The sequence below is a fragment of the Oryzias latipes genome, chromosome 14 (genome assembly GCF_053564925.1).
Source record: "Oryzias latipes strain Hd-rR chromosome 14, Olatipes_Hd-rR_3.1".
NCBI lineage: Eukaryota > Metazoa > Chordata > Actinopteri > Beloniformes > Adrianichthyidae > Oryzias > Oryzias latipes.
Window position 1 is genome coordinate 14,572,682 of NC_136250.1, and position 15,361 is coordinate 14,588,042.

Consider the following 15,361-nt stretch of genomic DNA (forward strand, 5'->3'; position numbering starts at 1 on the left):
ACTCTATTATTAAAAGTCTTGAAAATATTTTTTCAGAATGCATATTCTTGTAAGCCATTATGCAAATCGGTTTTATGCATTACTTTCCTTTTTCTTTCCTTTTTCTTAAACTTGGAAACTTATTTCTTAATAAGTTTCCAATTGCTCATGCACAAACTCTTAATTGGTTTTTATAAAAGCAGACGGGATTTTTGGCTGGTAGAACGTGTGGTTGATAAGTATTCAACCTCTTGGTGGAACCATGTGAGCATGCACCCAGATCGATACAGCAGAAGTTTCTGTTTCCTCTGCAGCAAAATTCATTACAACAGCCGACATTTTCACAAACCAGCAAGCCAGGTAATTAGGTAACTAACTACGTAACACTTGCTACAAGCGTAAACACAGTGCTGCACACAGTGCCCTCATTAAGTGCATGTAAATGCACTGCCGTAATAAAAGAGTGAATGCAATTCAATTCAATTTTCAATTCAATTTTATTTGTATAGCCCAAAATCACAACAACAGTCGTCTCGATGGGCTTCGAAGTAAAACATGAAATCAAAAGGATCACGAATACAAAGAGTTCAATAGAAAAATACTAAAATGAACTAACAAACTGACTAAGCTATACTGGCATCCCTGCCCTTAGACCCCCCTTCGCGGTGCAGTGCAGCAGATGTGCAGAATGCACATCTGCTGCACTGCTGAAAACTGTGTCAGCTGGAGTGCTCGTGTGATATGCGGTTGGGTTTAGCTCTCTCTGCAACAATGCTTCTAAGAGGCGGGACGACAGCCATCACCGCTGCTCGGCTTGCATGTTGCAGCTAAAGCTGCCTCTCCACCTGTGTCGGAGGCTTGGAGGCATCGCCCCTCGCCGCATGCCGAGCGGCGGGTTGAGCTAACAGGGGCTCCGCTCGGGCTCAAAGCCCACCACCCACCCGACAGACGATCGTCCCGGCACGCTGTCAACATCAAGTCCTTTCATTCACGTTGAAATGTTCGCAAAAGCTGACAGAACTTCACTGAGTCTGGAAAGGAACATTTGTCTTAAAAAGGGCACGCTGGAGGAAACTGGAGGAAGTGAACAGACTGACAGTCACTGTCAGTTTCAAACTGGTAAACCAAGGTTGTAAGGAATGACAGGAAAAATGTTCACTCTACTATGATAATACTAACAGATAATAAAAAAGGACCTCTGATTGTCTGGACTGTTTCTGAATCTTCACAATATCCCAAGGGGTTGACCTATACAGATGTTGAGGGTTTTTGGGTTGTCTGGGCCTATGTAGGGTCGTAGTGAGAGGATTTGGCGCAATTTCATCATCTACCTCACTTCTGGGTTCTTGCGTCACTCACTCTAAACTCTAAACGCCACTCATCAAGTATGCCTTCATTGTAAAATTCCCCGCCTTCTTTTCTCATTCAATCACAATCGTATTTCTGTTTTACTTTTCATAAACATTTATCTCTATACATTCCAGACGGTTTTGCCGGCCTTCCACCGCCCTGTTCTGCACCGGGACCAATACTATGTTGTGGACTGACCTTCAACGTCTCGGCTCTGGGGTTTATCTATCTATGGTCCAAACTTACCCCACCAGAGTAAAGACGTCATCTGCCCAGAGCCTAACCTCCAAAAGACTATGGACTATTTCATTTTTGTATCACAAATAAATCTTTATTATTCCCATTCCAAAGAACTCATCTTATTGAAATGTAAGTTGCCTGCACTTATCACATACAGGTGATGCTGTCCTAGGGTGCTCCTATGCCACACACTAGCTGTTTGTAAGGTGAGCATTCTGGCTCCTTACCAACAGCGTGGGAATGCTGGACGAGTGCTCATTGGACGCCTGTAGGATTTCCACAAAAACTACACTCTGATTGTCCTAATTTTTAAATTCTAACAGCTTTTGTAAGATTTTGTAACTTTTAGAAATAGTTTATTATTTACACAAACCCCTTTTATTTTTCTTCATTGTGAAAGTCTGCCCTCAACTATTAAGGTGTTTGTGAGAAAGTTTGTTTCTCGATAATTGTCTTAATTATAGTATAATTGTTGACACAGACACAAAATTTTCAGGCGTACAAAACCAGCAGTACCAATGCTGTGTCTGGCTTTTTGAATAATAAAGCACTTCTTTTGCATGGTGTTAATAATTATATAAAACCAACAAATAGATTTTTTAAACAACTAATGGCAGCAAAAATAAAAAACTTCTACTTTTTACCTATTTAACATAATTGTTACAACATTTCTGATACTTTCTGAAGCATTTCTGCCAAAGCTACAAGTAATAATAATAGTAAAAGCAGATAAGCAAGTGAAAGTCTTTAAATTTATCTGCACAAACCTAGTGCCTTTAGAATATAGTGATTTCACAAAGGCCCTGGCATCAATGAGCATTTGTGCAAAAAGTTGAATCTCAGTTGCACCCTTTAGCCCTACTCCTTTGGCTACCTCTTGAACCGCAGATCAGCGGTTCAACTAAAAATGGAAGAACAAGGACGGCACTCCAGAGTTATTTCAACTCTACAAAACTACCCTTCATTTTTTCCCCTGAGAGGAGTCCGCCTCCAGCGTCCGTCCAGGATACATAAAGTTTGAAATGAGAAACAAAAAACCTGGGGTAGCTCAGTTTTCTTTATATACATGTAGACCTTCAAATGTATTTAAAAATAAAGAGCATATACTACTAAATAAGGTTTAAATGGGAGAAAGATTCCTGCAAAAATAGTACTTACAATTAGGGCTGGGTTGATAAAAGCCAATCTATATAATAATTTGAATCAATCCAAGCTTAACAAATCAATAATTCATCCACAATAGTAGAGATTGATCTATTATGCCTTTACTTTTCCGGTGATGTAACGCACAAAAAAAGTGAACCCAAACTCCACTAGCTTGATGCTAATGTCTAATGGAATTTCCCATAGGGCAGCTAATGCTAACACTCAGTCGACCTAAACAGACATTGCTGACTAAATGAACAGCTTTATATAACACATATATATCACAGGCATGAATTTTCCAGTCTTTTAAGGAAACATTAAGCATTTGTGGTCTAACGCACAGATTTTTGCTCAAATCTTCTGGATTAAAGTGTAATGCTATAACGCGAGCTCCACCTAGTGGACAAACTGAAACGCCCTCCCGGAGAGGAAGAATTTCAATCGCATTGGTTTATTATTTCACTTACAAAGTTTACAGTATGTGAACCTTATTAGATTAATATGAATATCTTCCAAACATATATTGATTGTTAATGTATTTCTCTACAAATATATCTAAATGTGTAAACAGTGTAAATTCAAAATCGAATCAAATCGACTGCATCAAAAGGACAATTGTTAATCCAATCGATCCAGGCTCTGGTGAATCGAATTGAATTGATTCTGGAAATCATTGGTGATGCCCAGCCCTACTGATAAAGTAGCTAAATGGAATAGATGACCATCTCAGATCTCTACCCCAAAAAAAAGAATCTCAAACTTACTTATCAATCATTTGTTTAAAAGCAGTCTTAAAAGCAGTGTTAAGGTAACATTAAACAAAAGATGGTCTATTCCTGATATTATCCAATTGACATTTCTGCTTGTAGCTTAAGTAGCAGTTTTGCTCCCAAAAACCAACAATAAGAAAAGGACAACATTCACAAAAACAGGCAGAGGTGAAGTAAAATAAATATGGAATTACTCAACAAATGAATTGTTAAACAAGAAAACCAAAAGGTTTAATGTTTTTGCTGCTTTGCTGGTTTCCTCCCATTGTGTGTCTCCTGGCTCCTGGCTCCAGTTTTAGAGGATTAGTGTGCACACATCACAGATCAGAAGCATCAACTCAAAGGTTTAATAGAACAAATTAGCAGAAAGTGCAACTATATTTAGGCATACCTCTTTGCATTAAGACTGGCTGTGAGCAGTCTGATCCAGATTGTCTATCAGAACCATCAGCAATTTTTTTACCTGCTAATCTGTAGAAGACAACCTATGGTACCAAAACACCGACAGGGGCTGAGCGTACTTCTTGACCTGCCTCTGACATCCCAGATTTTTTGGAGCTTTGCCTGCAGTATGGAAATGATACGAGGCCTAAACAATGCTGCAACTTTGGCTTTGCAGACCAGTCTAACATGACTTGTTTATTCCTATTGCTACGTTCACATCGGACATGTTACGTGCTTTCAAGAACGCGCTAAATGTGCACTCTTGAACACGCTTTGAGCCCATAGTGTTCACAGTGGACAAGCAGGGACGAGCGTCCTCTTTTTTTTTATTTTTCTACTGTTTACTAGCTCATTTCCACCACCTATAGTTGTTTTGTTATACATCTAAACCTGACAGTCATGATTATAAACATCCAGCACCCTGTTGCTTTATGATGCTACATGATTTTACCCCCCCCCCCCTATAATCATAGAATAAAATAAACATCCCTCTCTCTTCTTCCCTCCTTTTCTTATCCGTCCGGTCCAATAAAAAACGGTTACAAATATTTAATATGAATAAAGTTTAGCCTAATTACAAAAGAGATTTATTCAAATATACATCTGGTAATTCAGAAGATTCATAACTCCCTGTTGTAAGAGTAAAAATATGTCCAACACAAGAGCCCTCCAGCTCTCATCTGTTTGCTTAGCTGTTGGTCAGGACAAGTAAAAAGAATAAAATAAAAAATGAATTAAAAAAAGGCTCCATCCGATTGGTCAACAACGTGCAGGCGTTCATCTGATTGCTCAAATGCATAAATGGATTTTTTTGACTTGTTAAACACTTCAAGCTGCCATTAGATTGTTTTACAACATTTAAGATAAACATTTATTGCAATTTTCGCCGTCTGTGAGATATGCATATTATACAGCTTGATATAGCGATAACGACAAATTTACAATTTACTATGTAGGCCTACTTGGAACAAAATGTTGAAACGGTGCAAGTCTTGCTCAAGGCTTTTTCTTTGATAGCTCTATTCCGATATATGAAAGACTTTGTGTCATTTATTACCGGTCAAAAACTCCAATTATGAATTTCTCTTCATGATCAATTTTTAAACAGTTGGCCCTTCTGTGAAGAAAAAGATATGCCATTCATACATCACTACATAATCCAAGTTCTTGACTGGTCAAAGTTTGACCCGATTTAACTTTTAACGCGCGTTCATTGAACGCGTTTTGTTTACGGAGCCTGAAAACAGTCATGGAAACTTGTGTAACAACACCAGAGCTTTGAATGCAGAAGCTGGAAACGCACATTTAGTTAGTTTCGTGGTTGCTTGAATGTGCGTGTGAACGTAGCTTGATGCAAAACCCTACTTTCAATAGCAACTGTACTACGAGATGGAATACAAACTTGTGGAATACAAGTTTTCAAACAACCTGTATAAGTTCTGATATTTAACTCATAAATGCAGTTTTACCTACAAAAAAGGGATCAGATAAAAAGGACATAAACAGGCTTTTTAAAGGTACAAGACACATCGCCAAGGGTCATTGCTACAACAAGAAAACCTTCCACCAAACACATGAATTCTTACTTTTTGTGCTAAAGCATATAATGACCTCCTCTACTTGCTCGGGCTTTTTCACTTGCTAAAAACTGTTTTCAGCAGCTGGTGATCAAGGCCTTGATCTCAAACAGCTGGTTGTCCACAACACACAGATGACCCTTACAATGTCCTTACAATCACTGAGAATATTAGGAAAGGCTAACCATCATCCTTGAAAGCCCATGTTCCAGGCGAAGACTCTGACATCCATAATCCCTAATCAAGAAGTCCTGACACCTTGTTCCTCAGAGGGCTTTAATTGCAATGTGCTTTGTTTGACTACTTACCATGGAGCAGCTAAATGTTCTGAACAGACCGCACAAGAACTGTCCTTCATTACACAGCTACCACATTCACTCGTGCATCTTACGCCCATAATAGGCATTTCATTTTGGAACATTTCATAGCTTTTATCAGCAAAAAAGCTGCATTTCTTGAAAAAAAAAGAACAGAAGAGCATCAAACTTTTAAACAACAAGAAACCAAGAAATATCAGACAAACACACACAAAGAATACGATTGAGGTTTTAGTATTCAAGTTCAGTCTGTAAAAACAAAGGCCTATCCAAAAAGGAAAAAAAAGATTAAGGAAATATGAAACACCATCAGAGAGTTCACTCATCCTAGATATTCAAAAAGACCAACAAAGTATTTTTTCATTTAAAAAAAATTTTTTTTTTTACTTTAAAATATGAATATACCTAAAAGCTGTATAAAAAGGAACTTCACTCCCAACTCTCAAGAAATCCTGAAATTTCAACTGAGATGTACTTTTCTCTCCTTGTGAAGACATTTCGGGTAGGAAATATTAATGGCACCATTGTTCTCTCCTTTACTTTGGTGACTTTACCAGGAGCCATTCTTCAACACTAACATTGCTTGTGGAGCTCAGTCATTCGTACTGTACACTGGCGACTAATGATGGATATGTTTGCCCTTGAAATATCAGTTAATAAGCAGCTATGGTGTGTCATCCCTGGCTGGACCATTCCAGTGCTGTCAAATTATATCTTCAGGACCATGCTTTGAGAAAAAACGTAGAAAACTAGGATCTTCTTCACTACATTTTTTTTTTTTGCACAGACACAAGCACAGACTCCTGTGTTTCGGCAGTTTTTGCAGTAAAGCATCTCGGCTTAATCATGGGCAACAGCTGCTTCGGGATAAGAAAGCTTTTCTGAAATCCAGTGGATGCTGACATTGATTCCACAAAGACCCCTCTCGTACAGGTAAAAACACACAAGACAAACGCCTTCATGTACAAAGCAGCCGCGGGCGAGGTTAAGATTGCATTGGCAATACAGCATCAAATAAGATTCCTCATGCATACTGTAACACATTAGCATGAAGGTGCTCCCCAAGAGAGCTTCTTAAAAGCACAGTTTGAATTGAAATAAACGACCGTGCCGGTGCTTATCAGCCAATCCTCAATCCTGTGCTCCATTGGTCACCTATCAGCGACTGGTGCTCCAGAGATTACCGCAATTTATGGACAGTCAGAGATATATGACTTACTGAACGCCAGCGTCCACGTGAATCTGCCAGCTGTGCCAGCGTGACACAGTACAAAAGGGAAAACAAAACGCTAGCGGGACTCCTTCGGAGCTCAAGTCTAACAATGTCGTTTTTAGCAGCTGGAATCATTCATTACCCTTCTTGTAGGAGAGCCGAATGACTATTAGCCTGAAAAGATTAATGCCCCTTGAGGTGAGAGTAATGGTGGTATGAAAGAGAAAAATTCATTGAGTGATCTGCAGCTAGGATGGCGTGCGATCTCAGCTGCGCCGTCAGAGTCGATGACAACAGATCTGATGCAAGTTCAATAAAAACATTTCAACCTCGAAGCATGTCAAAAATGTTTTTTCCTTTTTTAAATTCAAAAGTTGCTGGCTGCAAGGTGATGTAGATGAGGCATATTAAAAGGCTGACAAGACAGTCAAGGTAAATCTTTAACCTTCCTTGTCTCCTCACAGTTTTAGTAAGCACAAACAGGTTCTTCTGCCCGTATCTTTAAAGGTATAACCAGAAAATAGAGTCTGTCTTTTCCACTGATGTATTTATCTCTTCCCTGTATTTGTTACCAAAGCATTAAAGCCCAAAAATCCCACGGCTGTGCAGAAGAAATGCACAGGAATGTAATAATTTATAGTGAAAATGTTTAAGCCTTTACAGGCAGTTAGGCTTCCTAATTCGGAAACTGTACCGTCATTAAGCTTTCATGATCAGAAAAGTACAGTCTTCATCATGACATAACTGTACGGCTATTTAAGTGCTAGATGATTTCTGCCGACATTCAAATACTAATTTAAAATTTAACTAACTACAGCTGAGACTCATTTTTCCTTCGAGTACATGCTCCCAATCAGAGCTGTGAGTTTGAGCCTTGTTGCATTGCTGTGCTTCAAGCACCCTTAACTGCATAATGGAGACCCAGACAGGCTCATATTGTGTGTTATATATCTGGTGGGCACTGATTATGCTGGCTTGGCAAATTTTGGTTAACACTGCAACTTCAGCCTCCTTTTGTCGTACCGCTGCACAGCGCCAAAGATGGATGGGTTCAAATACTTACATCTGCAATGTAATGCTACACTTTGTCCAAAAACACCCTGAGTGGGAGAGGAAAAAAAGGCAGCACTGCTTTATTTATAAGTCACTTATATGTCTTAGGTTGAAGATGTCACTTTTAGAGATAAAAATGTTTATTTTTCTATGTGGCATGTTTAATTGCAGGACAGGTCAAATATAAAATATGACATCTTACATAGATGTTTTTCTGCTCGTTGCTATCCTGATAAAAAAAAAAACTAGAACCATCAGAGATGTTCAACTGTAACATGTACCATCTACATGAGGTAAAAAGAAAATAAAACTACAAAAAGGGTTGCTTTCACACTGCACTGTTTGGTCTGACCCATACACTAAATAAGAGTTTGGCAGGTGTGAAAGCTTAAGGCTGAGTCACAACTGCTCTTACAGGTGGGTGGCCCCGTCTACAGGTTCAAGCTAAAATGTTCATGCACATCAGACACACCTGCGCTCCTCTTAAGATGTGGCTGCTCCTAACTATAACCCTCCACGGTCCAGACAACCCAAAACCCCGCAGCACCCGTATGGGTCAACTCCCGTACTGATGCATGTGATTAAGGCTTTGTCTGAACTCCAGCAAGTAAAAACAAAAGAGAAATGACTTCTGACGATGTTTGTCAATAAAAAGAAAGGAAGTAAATCACTAAATGCGACTGAAGGAAGAACTTGGCACTACTAGCATCTTAATTATCTCAAAGTGTGAACCCAAATGAGCACAAATCATGAAAAGTTTGGAAGCGTTTGGTCAATTAACACGGAGAAGAAAATACACCGAGTCGCTGCTGTAGCTGAGTTTCCAGTTGGCTGTGAAAGCTAACCAGACTAATTGAAGGTGTACATTTCTTCTGCATTCCCTGTCAGACCATGACTTGAAAGTAGGCCTCCACAATAAATCGCAAAGTTATCGTTATCACAATATCAAGCTGTGCAATATGCATATCGCAAAAGACTGTGTGAATCAATAAATAGTTACCTTAAATGTGCTAAAACAATCTTATGGCAGCTAGAGGCACTTAACAAATCAAATAAATCCCTTTATGCATTTGACCAATCAAATGGACTCCTTCACATCTTAGACCAATCGGATGGAGCCTTTTATGTTAGATGTTCGTCTCCTATGTAGATGTGGGTCATTTGGAATGTAATTTTTAAACTGTTGCAGTGAAATGGAAATTATGTTTTTGGTTGTTTTGTTATTTGGTCAAATTCGCAATATTAATCACTAATATCGCATATCGCACGTTTTCCTCATATCGAGTAGCCCTACTTGAAAGTGACAGTTCTCCATTGTACTCACCTCAACCTGCAGCCCTGATGCTTATAATTTAAAGCATCATGGCTACCCCCTATACTGCATTACTTTTAACTTGTGTATTTACCATAAGATTGTATTTTGTACCATTTCAACAAATAAAGAATGGAAATAGTGGAAGAAATGTTTGACATGCTTGTCCAAAGCCTAAAGTGCTCTGTTTGCTTTTAACATATTCAACGAACTTGAGCAAAGATTTTCAAAGACACAGATTTCTCCCAGAGTAGCTGCAAGCATGGCAGACTCCAATGACAACCTCTGCTGAATCCCAACAAGCAGTCTGCTTACAGAAAATTACAGATCACCGTTCGTTCCTTTCCACCCACTTTACCACCTGCAGTTGAAAATAACAGGCAATTTCTCTGTCTATTATTTCACAGATACATAGACCAATCAAGCTTTTCAACTCTGTTGACAGCTGCCACTGTATATGCAAATTACACATTTTCTTTTTACATATTTCCGTGTCTATATTTGCACCTTAATGGTATGGACAAAAGCTTATCAACTTCGGTGGTTGTTGCGGTTGGAGGTGGGCATACAAAAAGCAAACGTTTTTTGTGAATTTGATATTAAAATCGGCTGTAACCCAACAGGAGCACTGGGTGGGTGATTTGTTTTGCATGTACAACCAGCATCAATATTAAACATGCTAATTAAACAACTGCACAGTTATATGTACAGTTGAATGTTATGTTATGTTATTAAATAAAAAAAAAAGCTAAAATGATTCCAGCAGGGTTTTTATATCCCTGCAGCTACCCTTCAAAGCAAGTGGCACAATGACCCAGATTGTGGTTTAACCAACAGCATGCTGTTGGTGTAACAACTCCCACTGTGTGGCCCCTGGCTCTCTGACATATTGCGTGCTGGATTTCAGTCACTTCTCGATTTTGTTTTGAGTAAAGTTCATTAGAAACAAAGCATAAATAATGAAATAACCCCATCCTCCCCAAAGGTCTTAAGAGACAAAGATCTCAACTGTGACCTTTTTATTTTTTTTTTTGTCTCCACGATCCAGAGACATAATCCCTATTTGGCTCTGCAGCTGGCATCCGACTGAGTCACGCGTCAACCATGATTAGAAGCAGCAGTGGTCCGCGGGCCCCGTTCCTCTGCCAGAGCCAGCAGTAGAAAAGGCCAGGGCCACCACTCTCAGTCTTTGGTTATGACCTTGATGGGGTATGATAGAGAGGAAGTGACACAATTCGCCATGCCACACAATATCTGTAGCCCTCCTCTGCCACAGCATGTACGCTCCAGCTATTGAGCTGAGACACAAACACAGAGGACCCACACACTCACACAGACACACACACATGACGAATACTTCGCCCTCATGTTATTTCAAGCAGCCTCTCCAGTCATGTCAGTCATCTCTCCTTGCATCTCGGCTGGTGCTTTTTTGCACCATCCGTACTGGTAGTAAGAGGCGCTTTAAAAGACAAAGGCACAAATGAATTCAAACACTAAGCTGAATGTGAAGTAATGTGATGTGCCATGCAGCCAAATACTATTAAGAGCTATAAAATAATTTAGAGATTTATTTGAAAATAAACTCATATATTAGGATGTTGTTGCAGCAGCAGTGATGACGCTCTTCCATTTTTTTAAAATGTAAAGTCTTCCAAAACCCTGAAATATCTGTGGAAGAACTAATGGAGGCGGATGTCTTATAGGTAAAGTCATGGCAACATAAATAATGGTGTAGATGGCGCTAAAGGGCTACAAAAATAACTGCAGAGTGCGAGGAAATTCTTGGCAGCAAAGGATTTGGTCAAAAAAGACACATTGTATTTTTCGCATTATCAGGTGCACTTAAAAGCCTTCATTTTTTTTAAATAAACGAAACTACGCCTTATGATCCGGAGCACCTTCTATATGGATTAACTGTGGTTGTGTTTACTGATGTTGAACAGATTTTGAGAAGTACAAAGAGCTCTGTCAAAACATTTGGTTGCTTGTGAATACACTAATGCAGTTAACATGTAGATGTGACTGACTGTTTTATTTGTTTGTGTTTTTTAATGTTTTTTTTTTTACGTGTTACGCCCGGGAGTTAGCATAGTCACAGCAACGTTTGTTTTAGCAGTATTAGTCTGTTTTTTTTTTTTTATTTTAGAAATAGGAAATTCTGTGACGGACTTTATAATCCGGTCTGTTTTTATTTATTTTTTTTAATGACAGTGCACCTTTTACAATCTTATTTATGGAATAATTCTGGTTGTCCTTACTAATGCCAAAGCGATTTTGAGTTTTATACGTCACCCTGTCAAAATATTTGGTTGGATGTTATTGTGAAGCGTGTACTCATGTATGTTACATGTTACTAGCAAGGTGGGGAGTTAGCGTAGTCACAGCAACATTTGTTGTCGCGGTATCAGTATGTTCTTTTTGCAAACAAGGTTGGGATTTACAGGTATTGTGAATACGCTAAGGCAGGTAACCCTTCTAACATGGCTAATGTTATATTTCTATCTTTTTTTCTCACGTAATGCGCCTTATAGTTTAGCACAACATAAATTTTAAAATAGACCATTTATTGACAGTGCATCATATAATTCGGTGCGCCTTATAAGGCCCACTTAAAAGCCTTAATTTTTTTTTTAAACAACATTATGCCTTTTACAATTCAGAATGTTTTATTGATGGATTAATTCTGGTTGTGCTTACTAATGTTGACATGACTTTAAGAGGTATAAAGCGCCCTGTCAGCATGTTTGGTCAGGTATTATTGTGAATGCACAGAGCTAACGTGTAGCCGTGGCGGACTGTTTTCCTTTTTTTTATGTTACTAAGAAGGTTGGAGGTTAGCGTAGTCACAGCAATGTTTGTTTACGCGTATCCGGATGTCTGTTTCAGTTAGCCAACTTGTAGAATTCCAAACAAATTCTAGAATTATTGTGGACGCAGTTAATAGTCTGACTGACATGCAAACGTATCTCACATCTCTTTTGTATTGCGTTATGCACCTTATTAGGGCTGCACAAAATGAAGAAAACTCACAATATGCGATATTAGTGATCAATATTGCGATAACGATATAACTTGCGATACATGAACAAATAGCAAAACAACCGAAAACATAATTTCCATTTCATTGCAACAGCTTAATTTAAATAACAGTTAACCCTCGTCTACATAGGAGGCAACATCTAACATAAAAGGGCTGCATCTGATTGGTCAAATTTATAAAGGGATTTAATTGATTTGTTAAAGACTTCAAGCTGCCATGAGATTGTTTTAGCACATTTAAGATAAACATTTATTGCAAATTCTCGCCGACTTTTGCAATATGCGTATTGCACAGCTTGATATTGCGACAACGATAAATTTTGCAGGCCTACACCTTATAGTTCGGTGCGTCTTTTATATATCATAAGTTTGAAAATATACCATTGATGGTGTGCCCTATAGTGTGGAACATATGGTATACATGGGTGATGGGAAGTAAAAATATAATGGAAGAGAAGTCCATACAAAGAATTCTGGAGTGTAAAGACAAGAGCTCCCACTGCATGACAAAACCCCACACTCTCACTGCTGCATGAAAGTCTAATCCTAAGCACAGAAAGTCATGATCCATCTTGCACACATCCATTGTTCGTCTTTTGCGATTGAGAGCCATGCAGTCAATGTGCCTCTCATTAGTTAAGCCAAATGGCTTAGCAAAGAGAGAGACAGTGTTTCAAAGAGGCCCGCCTGCTCCAAATGTGCCACGTCTGTGCGCTGTCCAACACGCTTTTTCACGCCGCGTGCAACGGCGGCCAGACCGGCGAGCGTCGCCTCCTCCTCACCTACGACGCACGACTCCATTCTTCCCGTCTCGAGGAGTGCAGAAACAAATTGGGCCTGGTTACAGCTGGGGGAGGAATTTGCAAAGCAAATTGCTTTGCAGAAGGTGAAGGAGGGGCAGCAGCACTCCGGTGAGTTGAGCAGCAGCACAGTCGCCGGGCACCACCCCTCAATTTTGGGTAAATTAATCTAATTATAGAGGAAAACATCAAGCTCTGACCTGGCTCACTACTTTTTAATTATAGCCCCATCCTAAAAAAAATGTAATGAAAAACATCATAGTAGCAACCATGCATCTTAAATGAACAATAGATAAGATTAGAAACCATTATCTGCTAATCAATGCTGATGGGCTACTCTAATGTGAGCTTTAGGAAAGATAATGTTCTGATTTATTGACACAAGGGCTGTATAATTCACTCTAATTAGGTCAAATATTCATTTATTTGTCAAATTTGCATTCCACAATCCAATTCTATTGCTGGCAAAAGTCCATTTTTGGTTTTAATAGAAAAGAGGTGGAACTTGTATATGTTTTAACATTGAATTTTGAAAATAAATAAATAGATAGATAACACAAAACGTGTTGGTTTTTTTCTAGAAAACAAATGAAATGTGTTCAAATGGAAATCCATAAATTTGTTGGCTCCATTTTTCCATGATGATATTATATTGACTTAACTTTTTATTCCTCCCACTGTGAGGAGTTGGACTCCATCTACCATCAAGATCCCCACCACCTCCACCCACCCCCACGTTTATACTGACCAGTCTTTTGGCACACAACACCAAATCTCTCTCAATAATACATGGACTCCCTGAAGCCTTTTACAGCAGAGAGGGGCCTCTGCGTGCAGCTCCACCTCAACTTCACTTTCACACCCCCCCCCCCCCCCCCCCCTAAAAACCTACACCTACGGCGGCCGAGACGCCATGTGGCACCTGGCGAAGGCGAACACCCCCCCCCTCCCCCGCCAAGGTGCAGCATCTTTTTTTCTTCCTCTCTTCCATGATGGGAAGAAAAAAGAAAAAGAAAAAGCCCCCACCGCTTGTGCTACATGTCAGGGCATGTCTTCCGGCACACCGTCCACACAAAGTGGGGCTTCTGAAAAACCCACACCCGATGACCTCCACCCACCTCAACACCACCAGCATCATGAGAACACGCGAAGACGGAGGAGAAAAGAACCACACACACACACACACACACACCACAAGAGAAGTGTGTGGAAGTGGGGAGCAGCAACATCACCGAACTAGAAAACAAACACTGGCTTTGGAGGAATGAGGGGGGGCGGGCATTAAAAATCTATCTATCTCCACACCAATTCCCGCCGTCCAGAAGGTCGTTTTGTGTGTTTGTGTGTGGGAGGTGTGCAGTGTCGTTTACCTGAGCAGCATCCAGCAATCCGACACACATGGAGACGCGGAAGGTTGGATTATTCCGTAAGAATGAAACAAAAACACAAATGAAGACGCAGATTCCCCCCCTCCGACTGGCACGCGGGAGAAGAGCGGGAAAAAAGGGGGGGGAAAGCGAGCTTCGTCTGTCTTCAGGAGAGGAGGGGAGAGAAAAAACCGCTGTGTCTTCTTATCGTCAGATGTTGCTGTGTCGATGGAGGCAGGTAGGGGGGGAAGCCCAGAGCTGCTCTGAGCAGACAAAGATGCTTTCTCTCCTCCGCCACACGGAGGGCAGCAGCAGCAGCAGCTGTCAGCTTCCACTCTCCAACAGTGATAGTTTTTTAAGGAAGCGTTTCGTTTGGGGTTGAGGGCGTGGTCACACACATCTGCATCAAACTTAAGTGCTAGCAGAAGGATCAAACACACAACCCAACTTCTGTTTTATTCTTTTTTTCTATTACCGATATTTCATTGTCTTGTTTTTCTTGTAGTAATTTATTTGTTTGTTTGTTTTTTGTGTTAATTTTCCTTTTTTAAATGTTTTTTAATGAGTGTTTCAATTTAATCACTTTTTATTCTTAATTTATATTTTAAGATGTTAAATATTCATTTTTTTCCTCTTTTATTTTTTCAGGAGTTTTATTTTTTAGTTTTATTTTTTATTTTATTTTATTTTTTACTGTAATGTTTTGTGGTAAATTCAGTATTTTCTATTTTTTTCTTGTTTTTCTTTTATT

At 39.5% G+C, this 15,361-nt stretch overlaps 1 protein-coding gene across 9 annotated transcripts in view; it reads right to left on the minus strand.

Annotated features, from left to right (window-relative positions):
* The window catches only part of nrxn2a (neurexin 2a), a 170,629-nt gene extending 155,673 nt beyond the window's left edge, over positions 1-14,956 (minus strand). For all 9 annotated transcript variants that reach the window (XM_078930476.1, XM_011483510.4, XM_020708864.3 and 6 more), the window contains exon 1: positions 14,614-14,956. The gene's annotated coding sequence lies outside the window, so the exon portion shown is untranslated. The remainder of the gene's footprint in view (positions 1-14,613) is intronic.
* Between the last annotated feature and the right edge of the window lie 405 nt (positions 14,957-15,361).